General features: G+C 41.8%; 1 pseudogene; it reads right to left on the reverse strand.

Annotated features, from left to right (window-relative positions):
• Positions 1–1,414: 1,414 nt before the first annotated feature.
• Positions 1,415–2,045, reverse strand: LOC116418859 (annotated as a pseudogene).
• Between the last annotated feature and the right edge of the window lie 4,197 nt (positions 2,046–6,242).

Here is a 6,242-nt window from a genome sequence, read left to right on the forward strand (position 1 = left end):
ATGTTATGTAAAGGAAGATCACTGAAGCATTGACTGTAACAGCAAAACACTGTCCGTTGACGTGGAAGTTGTTAAATTCTGATACATTTATAGAGGAGAATATTCCACAATTATTTTTAATGAGGTAGATCTATATGTTCTAATATGGAAAGAAGTCTATGATAAATTAAGGGGAAAAAAGCAAATTGCAAGAAAATAGGCAAATATGGCCCTGCTTGTATAAATGCATAAAAATATCTGTAAGAATATCCGAAAGTGTTTAACACTGTTTATTGCTGGGGAAGAAATTCTAGGGAGTTAGGAGTGGCAGGAAGAAGACATTTGCTTTTCACTTCATATCCTGTGGGGCTTTAATTTGTTTACCTAAGTATGCATTACTTTCATTACTTTAAAAAGTCAGTCTAGCCAGGCACCATGGCTCATGCCTACAATCCCAGCACTTTGAGAGGCCAAGGCAGGAGGATCACTTGAGCCCAGGAGTTTGAGACCAGTCTGGGCAACATAGAGAGACTCCATCTCTACAAAAAATGGAAAAAAAAAATCAGCCAGTATGGTGGTGTGTGCCTGTGGTCCCAGCTACTCAGGAGGCGGAAGTGGGACGATGACTTGAGCCTGGGAGATTAAGTCTGCAGTGAGCTGTAAGCATGCCACTGCACTCCAGCCTGAGTGACAGAGTGAGACCCTATCTCAAAATAAATAAATAAATAAATACATAAATAAATAAATAAATAAATAAATAAATTTCCTTTCATTGAGCACTTGTTATGTTAGTTGTTGTATGGCCTTGGTAAACTCAGTTAATTTTCCTGACCCTCAGTTTCTTTATTTTTCAAGTGAGGGTAATCATATTAATGATATTTGCCTTACATTGTAACTGGGAAATTGTAGAAAAAATATGCTAGATGTTTGAGTGTAGTGGACATTTAGTAAATCATTGCTATTATTCGTAGTAATTACTTCAGTTTGTGAGTAATTACTTCTTTTTCTTCTTCTTTCCTTCCTTCCTTCCTTCCTTCCTTCCTTCCTTCCTTCCTTCCTTCCTTCCTTCCTTCCTTTCTTTCTTTCTTTTCTTTCTTTCTTTCCTTCTTTCCTTCCTTCCTTCTTTCTTTTCTTTCTTTCTTTCTTTCTCTCTGTTTTTGTTTGAGACAGTCTCACTCTGTCACCCAGGCTAGAGTCTAGAGAACAGTGGTGCCATCTTGGCTCCCTGCAACCTCCACCTCCCAGGTTCAAGAGATTCTCATGCCTCAGCCTCCCAAGTAGCTGTGACTACAGGCATGTACCACAATATTCAGCTAATTTTTGTATTTTTAGTAGAGACAGGGTTTCACCATGTTGGCCAGGCTGGTCTCAAACTCCTGGCCTCAGGTGATCCTCCTGCCTTGGTCTCCCAAACTGCTGGGATTGCAGGCTTGAGTCACTGTGCCCAGCCTATTTTCTTTCCTGTTCTTCCTCTGGAGGAGTAGTCATCAGGCATGATCTCCCATGGGTGCTCACAGGAGATGGTGCCATGCATGTGCAGAACTTCCCAGACCAAGACCCACCACATTAGACCCACTGAGCGAGCCCCTTGTCATCGCATGCGATGGTGATGATCACGTAGTGTAGAGGAGAATATGTGTGACACAGAGCACACATAGGCAGGTTAACATACAATACCCCTGTGAAAGGTTGGTGGTCAGCCCTGGGATCCGTAACCATCAGAAGACATGGCTCCCAGAAGGCTGCCTGGATCTGGTTAGTAAAGTCACCCAGAAATAAGTGTGGCTCCAGTGGCAGCAGCAAACTTCAGCATAGCCTGCTGGCTGGCATTCCTGAAGGATGTGACACTGACAGCAGCTGAGTTTCCAAATGGCAACAATGGCACAAGCTGCCAGCCAAAGCTTCTTGCAGGTCCTCTTCAGATTTATGATGTAGATGCCATCACTTTTCCTTTTGTAGTGTATCATCTGGAAGTCAAGGTTGGTGCCACCTAAGTGGATTCCTGCTGGAAGGAACGTGAGGACATTCTCCTCCTTCATCTTCAGGGCAGCAAGGGCTCCAAACATTGTGAAAGTTTCTCTTTAAATTATGACATGCTGTATGGATCTCTGTCTGGGGAGCATGGACAAGTACACCCAAAGTTTGATTGCTAGTATAGCTCATTCTTCTGTGGCTAGAAATCCTGAAGAATAAAATATTAAGGGAGTTATTATGCTGACTACAACACCCAGGCTTAGGAACTAGTGAGCATAAGACCTCAAATTTCTTTCTGGCTCTCATTATGAAAGTCATGATTGTTTCCCTTGCGTCATCCTCTGCATGTGGCTTTTCATCTTACATTCTGGCTTTGCTCCAGGAGACACACTGCCTTATGCCAGGAACCTGGTGGAAAGGTCACCCCCAGAATGGCCAGGCTGGGAAGAGCTCACTTAACAGTGTAGGTCCTTAACTGCATTTCTTCATGCGCCACCTTAATGGCAAATAAGCAAAAGTGAAAAATTCCAAAGGGGCCTAAAATTTAGATTTTGGCCTGATAGGTATAACTAGAAGGTTTTTTGCTTTGAATTACCATAACTAGGAGTGAGTGAGTTTCTGTCATTCCCCTACCGAATAAAATATTGAATTTATGATGAATGGTTGTTAAATAGAGTGATCTGGACTTATTCTTTCCAGCCTAGTGAGACCCATCCCAACCTTTTACAGACAGTTTCTTTAAATACAGCATGAGAAACCTCAGTGTCCTCTGGAGGGTTTTGTAAATGGATGCCAGCCCAGTCTTTATTAAACTGGGCTTGTATGTCATATAATTGCCTGTCTTGACATACCTCTTCCAGGCTTTGCCAGAAGGGTTTGTTAAGGGTTCTTTTCTGCTGTAAATGATGATCCTCGGTGTTTTGCTTGTTGTTTTTGTTGCTTCAACTTTATCTTTTTCTGTGTTGTTCCGAATTTTTTGAAGTTTCTATCTTTCTCCGTTTGTTTTTTTCCTTTTAAATCTACATAGGTGATGTCTACTGATTCCCTTCAATCCCATTCAAAGTCCTATAGCAAACATTTACTGACCACTTACTCTATACAAAGCATGCTCGTACTGTTTTCCAAAGTTTCAAGATAGTTTTAGAGTTGTAGCATCCTATATGGTAGCTATTATCTATATGTGTCTATTTAAATGTAAATCAATTAAAATTAAAATTAAAATTTCAGTCACTTTTCTGTACTAGCCACATTTCAAGTACTCAGTAGCCACATGTGACTAGTGACTACTGTATTAGCCAGTGTGGGTATAGAAAGTTTCCATCACTGTGGAAAGTTCTATTGGACAGTGCTGTTACAGTGCATCAGTTATTTAGAACTACAACTCACTACCTGTCTTTCATTTATAAAATAGTCAAAAAATCCTCTCTTCCAATCAGAACTTTTTTTTTTCTTTTTTTTTTTTTTTTGAGACAGGGTCTCATTCTGCTTCCCAGGATGGAGTGCAGTGGTATAATTACAGCTCACTGCATCCTCAAACTTCCCGGGCTCAGTGATCCTCCCACCTCAGCCTCCTGAGTAGCTAGAACTACAGGTGAGGGCCACCACACCCAGCTAATTTTTGCATTTTTTTGTAGAAACAGGATTTTGTCAGACCAGATGTTGCCCAGTCTGGTCTTGAATTCCTGGGCTCAAGCAATCTGCTCAACTCAGCCTCCCAAAGTGCTGGGATTACAGGTGTGAGCCGCCACACCAGGCCAAGAACTTAGTTTTTAGCAAGTCAAGTAAGATTTATTGAATTTCACTGTTAGACACTATGGAGAACACAAAGACAGATAAAATATATTTCTTGTCCTTAAGGAGCTTAAAATGTATTGAGGAAAACTGACACATAACATAGCTAACGAGATTAGAAGGCAGGATATGCAAAGTGATATAATAGAGGCATAGCTAAGGTGCAATGGACTCATTGAGGAGAGATTTATTTCTATTCTGCATCAGGACCTTCATGCAGAAGGTGGTGCATCTAGGAAGAAAAGGACATGGGGAAGGCAGAAAGTCATTTTAGGTGCCGAGCAAATAACACGAGTAAAGACATGGAATATAGGGAAAGTAGCTCTGTGAGGCAGGTAATATAGCATAAACATTCAGAGCACAGAGATTCAGATATAGCTTCTGGAGACAAACTGCCTGGATTGAAAAAACTGGCTTTGCCTCTAGTTAGCAAGTAAATTAATCTTTCTAAGTCTCAGTTTCTTCATCTGTGAAATGGTACTAATAATAGTTGCTACCTAACAGGTATTTGTGAGGATTAAATGAGATGTGCCATTGAGAGCTTTAGCATGGTGCCTGTCATAGCAGGCCACTAGGGGAGGATCTGGAGGAAAAGGATGTAGCTATACTGAGGCTATTGCTTCAGAGTGGTCTCAATTTGCAAGGTCTCCAAATGTAGTGGCTGAAATAAGATAGAAAATAATTTTCCTTCCAGTTCAAAATTTGGGGATAGTCCACCCAGGACTGGTATGGTGGCTGTGTTCCATGAAGTCCCCAGGGACCCAGTTCCTTCTCATTTTCTGCTTTCCCATCCCTAGGGTGTGGCCCTTGTCATTATAGTGCAGGATGGAACTTCAGTCATGACATTCTTGTCCCAATCAACAGGATGAGGTGTGTACCCATGACCTCAAGATTCCCAGAAGCTGCCACCTGACATTTTCACTTGCATCCCATTAGCCTCAGCATGGTCACATGGCCTCACCTAGCTTCAGGGGAACTGGACAGCATAGTTTTTTTCCTGGGAGGCCATGTTTCCAGCTAAAATTTTTATTACTAATAGAGGAAGGGGAAATGGATATAGTCTCTGTAACAAAGAGAGACAAGACTGAAGCCAGGTTACAGAGGTCTTTAACACAGCCTAAGAAAGAGTTTGTATTTTATTTCTTGGGCTCCGTGGAGCTATTGATACTCTCAGTGTGGGATTTAATACAATTAGAGTCTGTTCATGGTAATAGATTTGACATAGTTCTTTAAATCATCAATACTCACCCCAGGAATACTCAGAAGCTTTCAAGAACAGTTATTTTCAATGTTTTCCCTAATATTCTTACATTCTTCTCAACTCTCTCTCCTCTTTGAGGAAGGGAAAAGATAACCCTTTCTCCTGGCAACTCTCCTTTAGACCACCTCCAGTGTATCAACGGCCGTCTAAAATGAGCTGTCCAGGAGTCTGAGGCTGCAGTAAGCTATGATTGTGCCACTGCACTCTAGTTGGAAGGCAGAGTGAAACCCTGTCTCTTAAAAAAAAAAAAAATTCTGATAATGGAACTAGTTCTTCATATGCAGGGGAGGGAATTGTGCCAAGTAGAGAGAAGTGGTACTTTTTTTTTTTTTTTTTTGAGACAAAGTCTCACTTTGTTGCCCAGGCTGGAGTGCAGTGATGCATCTTAGCTCACAGCAACCTCCGCCTCCAGGGTTCAAGCAATTCTCCTGCCTCAGCCTCCTGAGTAGCTGAGACTACAGGCATGCGCCATCACGCCGGTCTAATTTTTGTATTTTTAATAGAGATGGGGGTTCACCATGTTGGCCAGGCTGGTCTAGAACTCCTGACCTCAAGTGATCCACCCGCCTCAGCCTCCCAAAGAGCTGGGATTACAGGTATGAGCCACTGCGCCTGGCCTGGTACCTTTTTTTGATCAAAATACTGTTATTTCTCTTGGGGCACCTTGTGCTTTCTTTCCTCAGACACTGTGCTTACCGCGCAACAGTGCATTATTGACAGTGTGTTACTCTAGATTTTAAGCGGCTTGCGGACACAGTTCAAAACTTGCTAGAGTCTATCTCCTCTATGGTTTACCCAGTGCCCAGTACCAGGCACACATCAGGTTATCAAATGTCTGGATAAATGCTGAGTGTAGAATGCTGCCCAAATTATGTTGGCTTTAAAGCAGCTGAACTAGCACTTAAAACCTTGTACTGTTGACTATTGCTGGGTTTGTGGTGAAAGCACTCCAGGGAAAGGCTAAGAGAAAGAACTGTGTAAAATGTAGTTTAGTCCACCTGGAGTATGGTTCTGCTCAGAGTATACTGGACTGTGAAACTATGAGATCAGGTTGAATGCTTTGTGCTCAGTCCCAAAGTCTCTTTTCTTACTTTGTCTACGTTATGCAGGCACTGGTTTACTGAGACAATTCAAAACGCACACTCATTTTGTGTGCTTATGAAATGTATCCCAAGGTAAGCCCCACCAACAAGATGTTTAAATCAACAAATATTTACTGAGTATGTGTGAGGCATAT

The sequence above is a fragment of the Piliocolobus tephrosceles genome, chromosome 1 (genome assembly GCF_002776525.5).
Source record: "Piliocolobus tephrosceles isolate RC106 chromosome 1, ASM277652v3, whole genome shotgun sequence".
NCBI classification, from domain to species: Eukaryota; Metazoa; Chordata; class Mammalia; order Primates; family Cercopithecidae; genus Piliocolobus; species Piliocolobus tephrosceles.